This window comes from Typopeltis vanoorti, chromosome 4, assembly GCF_054136105.1.
Source record: "Typopeltis vanoorti isolate ZY-2024b chromosome 4, IOZ_Tvanoo_1.0, whole genome shotgun sequence".
NCBI classification, from domain to species: domain Eukaryota; kingdom Metazoa; phylum Arthropoda; class Arachnida; order Uropygi; family Thelyphonidae; genus Typopeltis; species Typopeltis vanoorti.
Window position 1 is genome coordinate 172,638,855 of NC_143552.1, and position 17,478 is coordinate 172,656,332.

Below are 17,478 nucleotides of genomic sequence, written 5' to 3' on the forward strand. Positions count from 1 at the left end.
TGCAGACGACAGCACTCCTCCCTTTCATTTGATAAATCTTACTCTTCACAACTCATCTCAACCTACAGAACATCAACCACCACCGCCCTCAATTCTAATCTCTGAGCCATCCCCCAATGGGCTTCGGATAACCTCATCAATTTCAATGCTAATAAGACCCAGTTCGGCCCGATTTCTCATAAAATAGAACACTTTTTTCTCGGTACTCTTTTTGATGATATCTAAATTTCCAGGCCGTATGAGATTTTTCTTGGAATTACCCCCCCCCCCACCCCATCAAACCTCTCCTAGCCTAAACGCATCACAACCATTGCATCCTCAGCTTCAAGAAACTAGGATTTCTCTTTCGCTCAAGACGTTACTTCACCCCCTGAACAGCTGTTAGCCTTATACAAATCACAAAGCCGTCCAGCTATCGAATTCTGCTCTCACATGTGGGATGGAGCTGCTAAAAACTCCCTCAAAATGCTTGACTCAATACAGAGGAGAAGAATTACTTATTAATGATCCACCTCTTACCAACTCACCCCCCCCCCCCAACTTCCGCACAGACGTTTGGTTTCTGCAACATGTGTATTCTACAAATATTTCCATGGGAAATGTTCGTCTGAAATTGCATCAATAATTCACACTCAGTGCTAAGCCCGTTGGAACACATGCAGGTGCTGCACAACATCCCTTCATAGTGCAGCTTGAAACAAACAGAAGGTTTCTTTTCCTCTTCCTTCATCCCTGCAATTGCTGTATGGTGGAATAGTCTTCCCCTGTTGCGTTTCCCAAGGAATACAATGTACAGTCTTACAAATCAAACGTAAACAAGTCCCCCCTTTCCCCCACTGCTCATATACTGTTCTAATGTATTATAGCTATATCAATGGGCGCAACCTCGTAAAAATAAAACAATAAATTAAAAAAATAAAAAAATCAAGTCATTGGAGAAGGCATCTGAGAAAGGAAGTAGGGGGGTACTTCTTTGGTGATTAAGACAAATGACAACAGAATATTACTAGACAAAAAGGGAATGTTCTACTGCAGAAAAGAAAACGTCACTGATAAAGGTGAGTTCCTGCTAGATTTCCATTCAGGAAATAAACCGCTTAAACTAACAGCAAATTCAACAGAAGAATTGCACAAATTCACTTACAGAAAACATGCCAGGGAATACTGAAGGTGGGTAATAAAAAATTCAAGTTCAGTTTTGGGCGTGTTAAAAATGAATACCATACTGAAAAGAAAACTGTGCACGATATTTAGATAATAAATAAATAAATAAAAAACGAATCCGAGTCGAGTGGCTTTTAGAGTCAAATCAAGAAATGACATTTGCGTATACACGTGCACTTTAAACCTGATATCACAATGTGATACAGGGCTTAACGAGATTAGATTATGCAGACAATGTCTTACTCGTAATAAATTTAATGCTCATCTTCATGAGCAAAATATTGAAGAAATAGAATTTGGAAAATGGCTTTTGTTTAATAATGTAAACTTAACCCTTTAATGCTATTAGAGGGTCCTGAACTCTCCTCAGCGGTAAACACACCAGGAAATGATGGTGATGGAAACACAACTGCATTTTCAAGACCAAGAAACCAGCTGACCCAACTGACTAGCGCTGTGTTTCTTCACGTCCTCCCGCACAACAACACAGCTCGGTGCTGTTTTGTTGTGAGGGAGGACGCGACAGCTGTCGTTGAAAAAAAGAAAAATAAAAAACTTCAGGAGAAAAGGCCTCTGGCCTTTTCTCCTGAAGTATTCTGGCAGACAGATCTTTGAACGCAATTATATACCTCTTATCGGATTAGCATTATCTCCGGTTTTACCGTAACTCGTCCCATTGTAAACGATGGTGGGTTTAATCCTACAGGCTGCGCCATTGTAATAAATTGGAAAAAATGTCTTTATTATCTTACTGTATTCTATTATCCAACTAGTCTACCGTCTGGAGAAAGAGGGGGTGTTCTCTTTATTATCTTTATTCAATTATTATATCTCTCTTTTCCCTATGCATTATTTTGCTTTCCTCATCACTCTTTAATCTCGTATATATCTCCTTGCTCTAAACGGCCTTCTGCACTTGCTTTCTTATTCTACAAACACCAGAAAATTTATTTGTTTAAAAGCTGCGCCACTGAAGTTCGTTTTCTATTAACAAGAAGTGCAAAATGCGTCTTCTATTTACCCTCAGAATATCTCTAATTTAATTAATATCTGCAGTCGTGGTCTACTATCTATTCCTTACTATCCTTTCTCCTGGGTTCCCGCTAATAGGCTCTAATATTTTGATATTCGGAAGAGTGCATCAATTAACTAAGAATCAGGTGACACTTATTTAATATTTAAACAACAAACTTTTAATTCACATAAGACAAATTTACACTGCATTTACACTGCAATACATAGACAATATCTTTTACACGCAATTGCTCCTTCCTTTCTATACTGGGAATATTCTGTAGGTAAGTTTCACCAATTCAGCAAAGAGTTACTCTATGACTTATCTCAACTATGATCAATTACTGACAATTAATTACTTTATAATCTTCAACTGTTAATGATGCCTATTTAGATCAGCCTCTGCTTTACAGTCCACTAATAAAAGTTCTCTTAAAAGCTGAAGAAAAATTAACAAACTGGTCAGCTCACTTTATAGCTGTTACCCACTGTGCACTTGGCTTCGAATTGGACTTCTGTTCCCTTTACTTCCGTGTCAGGTTTTTCTCTCCCTCTTTATGCCGGCGATAGATTTACTGACGCTTCTGGGATGCTCTGTCCTGACTTTGGGCAAAGATTATCGGCTTGTGGAATGCTTGCATGTGCGTTGGACCGACAGAGCAATTTCTTCCCTCTGGTTAACAGCTCCCGGCAAAGACTCGTCAGTTCGTCATCAAATATCTGCCTTGCCTGGCGGATCGGCTCCTCGTCATCTTTATTTTAGATCTCTGGCATGATTTCTCCTGAAATTGCGATGATGTACATCTGACGGATAACTGCCGACGACTTCTAGATGACCTCTGGATCACTGACGAAAATTTCTGTAACCGATAATGCGATCTTTTCGCCAACGCCTTCTATTCGGTCACTTGCAAATCCTTGCATGGAGATATGTGACCCCAGAACGTTTCGGTGAAATCCCTTGATCTTTTTCTCAGACTGATCCTTCCTTTGTTTTTCTCCAACAATCCCTAAATCCTATTCGTTCTGCCAGCGGACATTCGTTTGAAGCTTTTGTCGGTCCACCTAGCACTGACCTTGAGCGTTTCCATGTAGAACACACACAAAATTTGATGTCTTTACAAAGAGTTAAAAATATACTGTTTACTAGTGGCAGGTATTGCCTTAACACTACACCTTCTAGAATATTCCCTTATTTGACAGAGAGCATATACAATTCCCATTGGGATTATTTACATTTAAACAAACATCTATGTACAAGTTACAATTCTTACTGGTCTTGGTAAACTTTATGTAAAAATATTTAGTCTTTTCGGAGCTGCATAAATATTTTACACCATCTATGTTAGCTTCAGCCTTAAGGAAATCTATTTTGTCAAGTATTCCATCGAGACCGAAAAATCATTTGGCCAGCAAAAATGCTAAATCGCCTTTCCAGCGAGACGTCTTTCCCTCTTGTTGGGTATCGCATCTAAACACGTCTTAAAAACTTGGTTCTGTGTAGAAGAGGGTAACCGGAATGAAAGTAATCTAATAATGTGCCTTCCCCTTCACTATGACGCATGTGATTTGTTGCAGTATAGATTGGCTTCAACAGATTGTTTAAAAACAGGGCTACTCATCGTCGTTACATTTCATCTTCAGAGTGAGGAAGACGTTTCAAACGTTTCCGTATAAAACTGAAACTCCACGTTTCATCTCTTCTGCTTCGAACAGCCTTTTCATCTTCATCAAATAATGGACATGCGTCCTCTTGGCTATTATTTAACGATATTGTTAAATGGAAACCTTACACCGTTACGATAATTTTCCTCCTCGTTTTCCTCGTTTTCTTCCCATCTCTGAAAGCTAGAATGTCATCAGATGTTATATTTCGCTCTCCCACGGTGCAGGACCTCATCTAGATATTGGTCTTCCTCTGTGTCTTTTTCCTAACGTGTCACTGTCATTGTTTGTAAGAGACTTCAAAAGTTTAATCAGGATTAAACGGAAGGATATACGGGAACGTGCTTTGAGAGAAGATAGACTCTTGTCTATCTTCTCTCAAAGATAGACAAGATAGACGACTTCTCTCAAAGATAGACACTTGTCTTTGCCATAACGTGGCCTCGACACTTCCCCACATACCAGTAATTGGCTCCAGATACACAGGCGCGACTGACAGAATGTGTGTGTGGCAGCGGGATTATGCACCAGTTGACCGGGAAGCCTCCTGACACGTTAGTAGTAAGTTTGGGTCCATACACTAACTGTAGTCGGCCCGCGGCACCGCTGTTTAAACCGATGTACCCTCGAAATGGAGGAGGTTATGGGTTTCTAATAATGTTTGTCGTGGCCTTGAAAGGGTATCATCAACACTGAACGGAGAAGAGAGAGAGAAGAACAGAAAATGTAAATGTAATGGAAAACAGCAGGTGTAATGGAATCCATTGCGTTGGAGACCAAATAGTGTTTTGCCACTTCAGACTTCCAATAAGCCGGGTGGTGATATTTCAGAGGGCGATGAAGAAAGAACATCTACCACCTAAGTGGTGGATGTTCTTCCTAGTGTCTAGTTGGCATTTCTTCCAACTAGGAAGGCATCTTTCTGAGGTGGGGTTGTCTTGACAGGAAGTGGCCATGCATTGCGGTTCCCTCCCCGTTAGTGGCCCAAGCTCTGCTCACATATTCTTGTACACTTAAAATGTCAAGTTCTTTCCTAATATCCTCGTTTTAAATATGATATTGCCATTGATGCCATCTGTTCACGCCTCTCATCTTTCTCAGGACTCTCATATCTGCAGTCTCTAGTCTTTGGTCAAGTGTTTTACTTCTGACCCAGCTCTCAGATCCATAAGTTAAAACTGGTTTGAACACTGTCTTTTATACAGCTAATTTAGTGTTCTGACTAATTTCTCTCTTATTCCGTATGAATGTATTCATAAGGTTTAATGAATAAGGTTTAAAGTAATAAGGTTTAATGAGAGTTTCCTTCGCATTGCGATCCATGTAGATGCCGAATGACAGCAGGTGTAATGTCGCCTGTTCCTGACATCTCATTTAACATCAGACCATCTTCCTTTACCTCCTTGAATTCTGACTTCTATATGGATTATTTACAATGTCCGTTTACAGCATACATTTATAGCGTTTTGAACAGATTTTCTCTTCCATTTGTTATTTTCGGTTTCCAGATCTGCAAATCTCAGGCCACATAGTTGTTACATTCCCGTGATTTCTCATCTGTTTGCCGTAAAGTAAAATTGACGATGATAACCTGTATTTTTCCTGAGCCAGGCTCGTTCTTCTCCAGGTTTCAGTTTCATAAGTTTCTTTGTCCTCTTTTCAAGTATAAATCTTACCTGGAACACTGAGTAGGTGAAATTGCTTGTTCTTCTCACATTCACTTTTATTTCCCTTTTTATAGAGAAGATCTCTGACAGATTTGCTCCAGTCGTCAGGAATTCGACCCTCTCACCGCCTCCCGATTTGAGCATCTTTCAATTGGAGTGTTGGGTACTGAATAAGAAATCCCATTTTTGTCCTGTTCGAGGGCATTCGCTCTTAATTTCTTTTTATTTATTTTAACCTCAGAATAGAATACTGGAGACACTCAGAGAAGGAATAGTTTTCTGGTCAGTTTTCTGTATAAATACCAGTGAGTATTTATTCAATAACAGGCCTTCGCAATTGCGTTTACTTCCATACCAGAAGAAAGGCCGTTTGATTTACTCGCTGAGCCTCCGTAGCTCAGTCGGTATAGAAGAAACCCTTTGGTCGGAAAAGCCTGGGTTCGATTTTCATCAGTGACGTGAGGCATTTATCTGGTCTCTTTCGACTAAAGGTGAGTTAGCCGGTCTCATACGGAGGTAGGGTTTTTTTTCACCCTGAAACTCGGGTTGTTCGTCCCCCAGAAGAGACAAACGGCCCTCGTGCACACACGCTGATTACAGTCATAAATACCTCCCAGCCATATGCCGGTCCCGAGCCCGGATGAAATTAGGGGGGGGGGAAGCAATGGTGAACAACCCTGTAAAAATCTCACCAGGAATACTTTGTGGGCAATACCTACAAAAGTCACCTACTGTCGGAAGCGACTGAAAGGGAAAATCAGATCATCTGAGTAATGGAATTTTTTCTGAGGTATTTTTCTTCTGGTTCAATTTTCAAGTAGGGTTTCCCCTCACGAAAGCTCGGGTTTTATCCCAGCAACTAACGAAAATCAACCGCAGAACTCTCACTGTTTAGACAATAACATATCGAGTAAGGATCTCAACAGAGCAGCAGTTGTCTGCTGCATCCCTTTCCCTTTGGTTCCTGGAATATCTAGAACCAGCAAGCAGTGCAGGTGCGTGTTTATTGCTAATCACTCTTCAATAAAAGTTAGATAAGTCTAAAATGACAGCGAATTTTTTTAACTGGAAAGTGTTAATGCGATTATTATTTTTTCCTTGTTTTAAGTTTTGGCTTATCTTGCAGCCATCAGGAGCGTACTGATCATTAACAAGAATAGCGGATTACTTTCATTTTATTTTCTTACGCTTTGTACTGATAGAGTAGTACTACTCTTACATAACGTCCAAAAGGACTTCGGAAGGCCGAAGCTTTACATAAAAAGAAAGATTACAAGGGTATCACCCCACGCCAGTACTTGGTATCCTATTTGTCATGCGCTGATAGTAACGCCAGGCCACCAGTGTACCCTGCAGGACCCTCAAAGAAATAACTTTGACATCACTCTTGGATGTCAGGTGCCGCTAGTAAAACGAGGAGCTGCCGAAAACTCCTCTTCTATTTGCCTGGCAAGGTCAGAATTTCGCTCGTAGTACTGAACTTGCTCTTATGGCAATAGGGAAGTGAGCACCCAGTACCCACTACATTAACTTCAATCACCCAAACACAACCGTCTCTCCTCATTACTATATCTGGCTTTCTAACGCCAGAAGTTGTTCTAAGTGTGGTTCAACAGTGGTCTCCCAACCTTTATTATTAAAACGGTTAGCCAATATGGAGAGCACAGCATGTCTCTGCATACGGATGTCACGTGTCCGGAAACAGCTTTGGGAAATATGAGACAAAGTCTCGCTGTAACGGCAGCCAGCCCTACAGCTAATGCTTTCACTGCCACATCGGGCTGTATATGGGTCATAGGGGGAAGGGCATTTATTCTACTCCTTATTAAATCAATAAACCCAAACCCTGGACGTAATCTAGTCCCATCACGTGCCCACTGATATTATAGGGGTACCAACAACATCAGAAACGAAGACACCCATCTCTTCTACTCACCTCTTGCTGTCTCAATCTGGGTGCCCTGATACTAGGTCCACTCCACACGTCTAAAGTCCTCTTGGATACGAGGGCTATGAAAAGCCTGTCTACAGATAGGAGAGGATGAAGCTTCCCTATTCTAGATAAGCGGAGCTGTGGAATCAACCACCTTAGTGACGGGTCCCCGAGCCCGCCGTCCTTCACCCGAGCATGGAAATACGCTATTGGGGCATCTGGCAGTAATCGGAGCCATGATCTAATGGCAGCGCTAACAGCACCATACATTCGAGACAGTACCTAGACATACGTCCTACCAAGAACCAACTTGTGGTAAAACGAGGTAGGAGATAATAGAACAGAATAAAAAGCCTTTGCTGGGGCTTAAGAGGAGCTTGCCTCAAAATGGAAAGCCCAGACTCTAAAGCAGAAGGGACAGAAGACCTCCTCTTTGGAGTGACACCAAGGTATCTCCACTCCTCTGGGATGGTCAAAGCACGCAATGGTCTCGCATGCAAGGAAGACTCTATACTCTTGAGCTTCAGCTTTGTGTTGTGACCTGAAGGACAAAACAGCGAATGAACAAGACTTCTCTGCATTAACAGTAAGGCTTCGAACATGAAAGAAGTCAACTGCCCGGTCGAGGAGTTCCTGCAAGCCTATCTCTGTGGAGGCTACGAGAATAAGGTCGTCAACAAAGATCATAGCACTGAAGAAAGAGGCACCCAGAGAGTAACCAATGTCGTAAAGAAGAGAGCGAAGAAACTCATATAACATAAGGAAGAGTTCTGGATATCGTGCAATGGATAGCGCTCGAAGAATATAGCAGGAAGGGAGAAGCTATCAAAGGCCTTCTGGAGGCCCAGGGACACCATGTATAGAGGCTTAAAGCATCGTCGGGAATCTGGAAGAAGAGAGAAAAGGAGGGAGATGTTCTCGGCACAGCCATCCAAAGGTATAAAGGCTCTGTGCCAGGTCGTGCTGTGTATATTGCTGTAGTCGTCTGACCAATATCTTATGGAAAAGTCTAAGAAGCACTGGTGATAGAGTAATAGGCCTAAGTAGTAGGGGGGTCACTTCTGACCAAATGCTTCCGGTGGGCGTGGCTTCATGAGTTTCGAATGTTTGGAATTTCCCTGAGGGCACAGGTGTCAATGGCTTCAGATCTTGTGTTTTGGTTCGCGTATGGAATTATGGGTGATTTTTTTTGTTTGCATATGGAATTGTGGGTGATTTTTTTTGTTCGCGTATGGAATTATGGGTGATGGTAGAGATAAGGAATCGTGTCATGATTGGTGGGACAGTTTAAACAAAATGCTTCCAGTGGGCATGGCTTCATGGCCTTGGAATGTCAAGAATTTCCCTGTGGGCATATGTGTCAATGGCTTCAGTTCTTGTGTTTTGGTTTGCGTATGGAATTATGGGTGATGGTAGAGATAAGGATTCGTGTTGTGATTGGTGGTGCACTAGTGACAAGATGAAGATCAAGATAAGATAAGGAATCATGTGTCGTAAATGTTTGTTATGAGATGAAGATAAGTGATGTCATTTGTTATTTGTAAATAAGTGACATTATTGTTTTGAATGGAAAGGAAGATATATTAGAGATAAGGAATCGTGTCGTGATTGGTGGACACTTCTGACCAGATGAAGATCAAGATAAGATAAGGAATCGTGACGTGAATGTTTGTTGTTATAGAGTTTGGAATTTCACTAGGGGCCCTTGTCTGTCTGGGACATCACGTGGTTTTGTTTATTGCGTTGTGGATGATATTTAGAGATAAGAATCGTGACGTTATGTGTTTGGAAATTTCTTGGGAACATATGTCTCCCTGTGATATCACATGGTATTTTGGTTTGGCTATGGAATTGTGGGCGATGTTTTTGAGATAAGATATCTTGGAATTTTCCCAGTGTGACACACATCTTCATGTTTTGTTTGGTTGTCTATAGATGACTGTACTAATTTCCAATATATTATGGGGTATTTCTTTCTTTCTTGTTAAAGGTGGGAATTCTTAGATTAGAGTAGAGTTGTGATGGCGTCCGTGTTTCGAGTTTTTCTGAATAATTTAATTATATATACTAATGGCACTCAAGCATACAGTTTTTTTTTCATAGCTCATCTGCATTTTCTTCTATATTCATATTCTAATCAAGTTCATATTTTATTCATAATTCATCTGAATATTTTGATTTGTCTAAAATTAAGACCTTAAAGTTCAATAATTAAATAAATAAACAAATCGTGTGTGAATTCACGGTGATTTTCAAAGTATTCTTACTTAAATATACATAACACATCAAAGACACTGTTTGTTCTTTTAAGTTTACATATTTATTTCACAGATGTTATTTACAATGCAATATGCAGAAATAGGAATTTACATATATCACCAATGCAAATGGTGTTTTTCTTGGCGTAACATTTCTTTGAAAAAAAAACAAAAAATTACATTTCTTTCCAGAATGGGAATATCTTGGTACTATCTAGGTTTTCTGAATATTCCATATTGTTGATTAACATATATTCACAGAACACAAACACAAGTCTGAAAAGACATTTCACTTTTTCATTATAGGTTACTGTGGCTACCATATATTCACACCACAAAACACACAAAACATAGGAGTTGAAAGATATTTCTGTAAATAACCAGAAAAGCTAGTGGACTACTTAATTTACTTTAGTATCTGATTGGTTCTCTGTATTAATTCTTTCCCACGGTTGCCCAACCTTGGTGGGAAAGTCTATGCACCGTTTTGTTTAGAGTAAGTGTTATTTCCGGTTTCGAATTCCGATTGCTGTTAGAGTATGGAATTCTGACAAGTGAAATTATTATTATTATTTTTTTTTTTTTCAAATTGATTGGTTATTTTCTGTATTTTACTTTTAAAGGTCATATTCTAACAGAATAACTGAGCAGAATTAATAAATATATAAAGTAAATGTGAATTTATTTTCCAACACTGAATATTTCTCATTAAGTCTTATCTTAAAGTTGCCCAAGCTTGGTGGGAAACTCTATGCGCCGTTTTGTTTAGGGTAAGTGTTATTTCCGGTTTCGAATTCCGATTGCTGTTAGAGTATGGAATTCTGACAAGTGAAATTATTATTTTTTTTTTTTTTCAAATTGATTCGTTATTTTCTGTATTTTACTTTTACAGGTCATATTCTAACAGAATAACTGAGCAGAATTAATAAATATATAAAGTATATGTGAATTTATTTTCCAACACTGTATATTTCTCATTAAGTCTTATCTTTAAGGTATCTATCTTATCCGGTCGACTTTTGTTGTATATAGGTGAGAAATCGTGTGTTTTGTTTTGAACTCTTGGTTTCCATTGGGAAATTACCAATATAACTATTAATTTTACTTTCGATTCCTTGTGCTCTTAACCTATTTCTGTAAGTAGAATATATTTGTGAATTATTTTCCCACACTGTTAATTTTCATTAACCTTGTTTGTAGATAACTGAGTGACTCATTTCCGATCAGTCGGTCATCGTTCTACTTCAAAGGTAAAATTTTTCTCTGGGATGTGTATTAGTCAACTTTCTGATGCGACTATTGTTTACAATACTGATGGGTAGCAAAGGTTTGTAATTTGACCTTGTGTGATCGTTGAGAACTATGTTATTCATTGTCACATGATGTGATTATTGGTTTTCCATTGGTTCTAATTTTTTTATAAATAGACTAAAGGGTCGCTCGTTTCATTGGAGTTTTATATTGGTAAATTTTTTATGCATTCAGAAGATTGTAGTTTCAAAATGAGTTTTCCTGGAGAAAAGGAAAGTTAATTTTGTCTATTTATAGCAATGTCATATGAAATTTAGTGACTACATTAGCGATTTTTGTCTATAAAGTTATAAGGTGGTTTTTGCAATGGAAAAATAAAAATCATGTTCATGATATTCAATCTGTTTTGTGTTAAGTGAAATCCAATAAGTCATTATATATATATTTTTTTTTTTGATTGGGAAAAGATATTGAGTGTGGTTATTTAGTAATATTGTGTTAGTGAAACCATCGCATAGTGTCAAAATTGCTAATAAATTATGATGAGTAACATTTAATTTATTTTTTGGTTATTAGGATTTTGGGGGGGAAATTTTTGAGGGGTGATGCTTAGTAAAATTGTGTTAGTGAAACTCTTATGTAGTATTGAAATTGCTAAAATCACCTTGAGTTTTTATTTCTAAACAATATTTCTGAAATCTAGAAAGTAATTTTTAATTTTTTTTTTAATAGCGATCATCTGTTATTCGTTTTGTTGATGGTAATGGGAATATATTCAATCATCAACCCACCATTGTAGAGGTTGATTTGACTGGAGAAAATGATTGCAAAAATGTACAAACCACAGGACGTGGTATTAATTCTAATGTAACAATTGCTGGTGTGGCTGGAGGAAGTCGCGACCCTCCCCAAAATTTATATAATTCACGTTCAGTTACTGGATGTGAAACTAAACTCTCTACTTCTACTACTATTGAACCCTCACTCTACAGAGACGTTTATACTGTTTCGGTGGCCTGATCACGTAAATCTATCATGTATCAAACTCGACAATTGGAGTATCAAGTTCGATTTCGTGATCTGGAACTGTTTTCAACAGAGTGTTTTTTTTTAAATATTTCGAGATATGCTTAATGAGATCATTCAGCGTTTATCGGGTTCTGGAACTTTTTCTGACGTTCAGTTGGGCGTTAGTGCATCCAGTTTAGAAAGTAACATTAACTTACCATTCATGTTACTTTCTGAACTAACTATCCAAAGGATAGTTGATGCTTTTTATGCTGTTGCCCAATCGAAACGTGAGTTTATTTTGGCAAATGATCTTGTGATCGATGTCGTATTTATCAATATCAGTAACAATGGTGGTGGCAGAACCAATGTTAAAAGAAGTTCGCTGCTTAGCCTGGGTGAATTTGTGAAAATAAAAAAAGCTATTGTGGAAATTAACAACAAAGACAATCTTTGCATGGCCCGAGCACTTGTTCTGGGTGTTTCTACACAAAGTGATGATGCCCAAACATACAGACAAGTGTGTTTAGATCGTAAAAAGTTACAAACAAAGAGGGCTTTAACTCTGCACAAAATTGCAGGGGGTTCCGCTCATTTCTTGCAGTATTCCAGAAGCAGATCTCTTTCAAAAGCATTTGACTCTGGAATACCAAATCGTAATTTTTTCGGCAGATGCTGATTTTTCTGTGGTATTTCGGGGCCCAAATGGAAGTAAACAGATCTGTCTTTTATACCGCAACTCTCATTATGATTTAGTGCATAGCGTGCCAGCTCTGTTTGGGGGTATCTATTATTGCCCCACTTGTTTTTGAACATTCAAAGACTCTATCAAATTGCAAATGCATAGATGCAAAAACATATGCATCCGCTGTCACACAAACGCCAGTCATAGTGTGCGGGACCTTCTTTTGTGCAAGTCATGAAATAGATTTTTCTACGGCAACGAATGTCTGAATTTGCACATACAAAATAATATTTGTTCAAAACTCCATCGTTGCGGACAGTGTTTGGCTACTTTCTCTACAGATAAAAGCCACGTCTGTCCACCTGAAAATTTTTGCAACCGCTGCAAATCAGTTCACCCAAAACAGAACTGCTTCGTGAAAAAATCGGAGGTCTCAAATAAACAAGTTTCTATGGGTGTTTTTGACACAGAAACTATAGCTAAAAATCATCGTCATGTACCAGTCTTATGTATAGCTGATTTCGGTAGTAACGAACGCGAGTTCTGGGGTGAAAACTGTGTGGGTCAGTTTCTAGATGAGTTGTTTTCTGTCAGGAATATCATGAAAAGAGATCGTGATGGTAAGATCCTTCGGACTCTCAAACCAAAATATGAAAATATTCGTGTAATTGCACACAATTTTCGTGGTTTTGACGGGTATTTTATTTTGGAATATCTTTTTTCAAACAAATTTCCAACCCCATGTAGTGTTTGATGGATCGAAGATACTTGCTATCTATTATGACCCTTTAAACATCATATTTCTTGATAGTTTTTCCTACATTAGTGTCGCTCTTAGGAAACTCCCAGCCATGTTCGATCTCCCAGAAGTTCGTAAGGGTTTCTTTCCTCATAAGTTTCACACATCCGATTCTCTGGATTATCGTACAGTCATCCTAAAAAATCATATTTCCAGCCGGAATTTATGAATAAAGAAACTCGTACAGAGTTCGAGACTTGGTACGAAAATTGGCTAGACACTGAATACTGTCTGAAAGCGGAACTTTTAGCTTATACGAAAGATGACGTGCGTGTTTTGCGAGACAGTTGCAACACTTTTCGCACTCTCTTCATACAGCTCACCCAGATTGATCCCTTTCTCCATGACATTACAATTGCAGGAGTATGTTTGAGAGTATTTCTCCAAAACTTTTTGAAACCTAATACATTGGCCATACTACCTGCTCGGGGTTACATAGGGGCAAACGTACAAAGTCGAAAGGCTTTGGCTTGGCTCAAATGGCAAGAACAACAGAACAATATAACCATACAACATGCACGTTCTGTGGGGGGGGGGAGTCCACATCAGACCTTATTTTGTCGATGGGAAATGTGGAAGCATTTTATATGATTTCTATGGTTGCTTCTTCCACGGTTGTCAAAAGTAATACAGGCCAAATACATTCCAACCATACAGAAACACTGACATCATTGCCCTTTTTGAGCAAACGAAGGATCGCGAAAACTTCTTTCGTAGCAAAGGATTCGACGTTATCTCAATTTGGGAATGTCAGTTTAATGCAGAAATTTCTGAAAACACAGCCTTGAAAAACTTTATTGATGCTCTTAATATTTCAGATCCCATATTACCTCGTAGTGCTCTGCATGGTGGCAGAACCGACTGCTACAAAATGTATCACAAAATTCAGTCAGAAGGGGAAGTTATTCACTATTTGGACTTCAATAGCCTTTATCCATGGGTAATGAAATACCAGGTATTTCCTATGGGGCATCCCGAAGTTATTATCGATAATTTCGACTATTCTCCTGGGGTATACTTTGGTATTTGCCATGCAAAAGTGGAAGCACCTACCGATCTCTTTTTACCAGTTTTGCCCATCACAGTTAACGAAAAATTAATCTTCCCCCTGTGTGGAAAGTGTGCTTCCGAAATGGCCCCATTTTGCTCTCATACCGACCGATCATTTACAGGTTATTGGTGCAGTCCCGCATTAGATTTAGCACGTTCTCGCGGTTATAAAGTTATTGAATTTTACGAGGTGTGGCATTTTTCTCAAAAATTTGAAGGGGAAGAAAACTTCTTTGCTCACTATACTGATACCTTTCTGAAGCTGAAACAGGGAGCATCTGGATGGCCTGAAGGTCAAAACCGACAGGCTTATCTGGACGAGTTTTTGCTAAGGGAAGGTGTTATGTTAAATAGTGAACACATTAGTAAAAACCCTGGTAAACGTTCACTTGCTAAGCTTTGTTTGAATTCTCTATGGGGAAGGCTTGGCATGAGAATGTTAAGAACTCAGACCCAGGTGATTTCCTCTTATGAAGACCTCGTAGAACTTTTTTTAGATAACAGTAAAGTTATCCAAGATGCCAGGTTAGTTTCAGAAGAGCAGATGATGGTTGCCTACTCTCCTATTGAAGGCAATGAGCCTGAAAATAGGAAAGGGAATGCTGTCATCTCCTCATTTGTAGCTGCCTACGGTAGGATATAGTTATATCCTACCGTAGGCAGGTCATGGAACCTTTGCAAAGACGGCTTTTATACACAGATACTGATTCTGTCATTTTCAGTGAAAAACCGGGCGATTACTCACCGTCCATTGGTCACTATCTTGGGGAGCTAGGTGACGAACTCGACGGTGACTTTATTGTTGAGTTTGTCACCACAGGCCCCAAATCTTATTCCTACAGAACGCGGGGGGGTAAGTTTGTGACCAAATGCAAAGGCATTACTTTAAATTCTCGTGCGGCCACTGAGATTAATCTGGAATCTATGATTGCAGCAGTAAGGGGTGAACCACAAAACATCCAAATTCCGGTACCATTTTCTGTCCACAGAGACAAATGGAACTGTCAACTCAAAACGACCTCCGTAACAAAAAGATTTGGATACACTTTTGCGAAGCGCATAGTGTCAACAGACACATGCACTTTTCCCTATGGGTATTTTAAAGGATAATTCCTTACACTCGCATACCCCATAAGCAAAAGATGCCATCTATGGGACAGAAAGCTAAACAACATTCTACCTAGTAGGTAAAAATCCATGGTGGTTTCCCAACACGATAATTTGCAGTGTCGCCCTTCTCTTGTACATTTTTTACATCAGTGTTATTGCTACTATTATTCCACAATAGCTTTTTTTTTTTTCCTTAGAATTAAAAAGAAAATTCGTCTTGGCATGATTACATGGTGACTGTGATAAAAAAAAAAAAATGTTGACAAGGAGATTTTTTTTATATTAAAAATAAGTATCTATTTGTTATTACATGATCTCTGATTATATAAAAATAATCACAGTCTTATTATGTTATCATTTTCAATATGTTCATACATCCATTTACATGTATAATTTCGGGAGCTACTCAGTCAGGAAAAACAACATTCGTGTTGTCTCTCATAGAACATTGTAATCAACTAATCAAACCACCACCGGAACGAATCGTTTACTGTTACAGTGAAAATCAAGATAAATTTAAAAAATTTACCAATACAGAATTCGTGAATGGTTTGAAGTTACCTGAATTTGATTCTAATGTGAGAAATTTACTCATAATCGATGATTTGGTTCACCAGGCTAAGGACATCAAGGAAATAGCTGATGTATTCATAAAAGGTTCACATCACAGTAACCTCAGTGTCATTCTACTGACACAAAATTTATTCTGTAAAGGTACACACATTTTTGTACAATTTCTCTCAATAGCCATTATGTTATTGCTTTTAAAAATCCCCGAGACTCATTGCAGTATTCTCATTTAGCTTCCCAAGTATTTCCAGGACAAACGAATGTGTTAGTTCAGATTTATAAAGATGCAACACGCGAACCCCACTCATATTTAGTTTTAGACTTTAAACAGGAAACACCTGATATTTTACGCTTGAGGTCACGGATTTTGCCAGGAGAAGAACCCAATACAGTATTTATCCCTGAATGGCTGATAGACTCAAACGCTATGAATATCTCATCATGTACTTATCTCATTCCTCTCCCAAACAAGCAAATGATGCTTTAAAACATTGTACCTCCAGCCAAATCACCGCACTCTGTGAAATATGCAAAAATGACTTATGTGGAAATATTCCATTAAAACATAAACAGAAGTCACGCCTACGAAGGAAACAAAAAAATTATAAGAGCACTAAGTAACAAATCGCTTCCCTTCATTACCAGAAGAAAACTGGTTTTACAGCACGGGGGAGCACTGTTCCCATTATTAGGCAGTATCATTGTTCCTTTCTTGAGTTCACTTATTAGAAAATGAATATGTTTAAAAAGTTTACCCTTCTCCAATCACCAGAGGAGCATGAACTCTACACACTCGATGACGAAATGAGTGCCATTTTAAAAATAAGAAATAAACGTGCAGATGAAAAAAGTAAAAGCATATTTAAATGTTCTGCAAAAGTATTTAGGGTTGAAAAGCCAATTGGCTCACACAGAAGGAGAGCAACAGGAACATAGACTACCACGTCCAGAACCTTTACTGAACAAACCAAATACCCAGAACCATTCCCATCTACCATCAACGTCAGCCAGTCCCAGTGAAGAAAATGCTTCCACTCCAATCCCTCCCCGCAAGAGAGCTCGAAGAAGGAGTACCAAATTCATCTCTCTATCTCCGAAAACTGCGTGGGAATAAGAAACTGGTATGGAAAAAATGGTAAGTGAAAAAACAATTTTTTTTTTAATTATTTTTTTATTTTCAGTAAATGATCTGTAACAGCATTAGTTACTACAATATCATTTAACCACAAATCCTTAGAATAACATTTGCTAATAATATTTTGCATAGAAAGACCACGACATCTCAATATTAAAAAATACACACG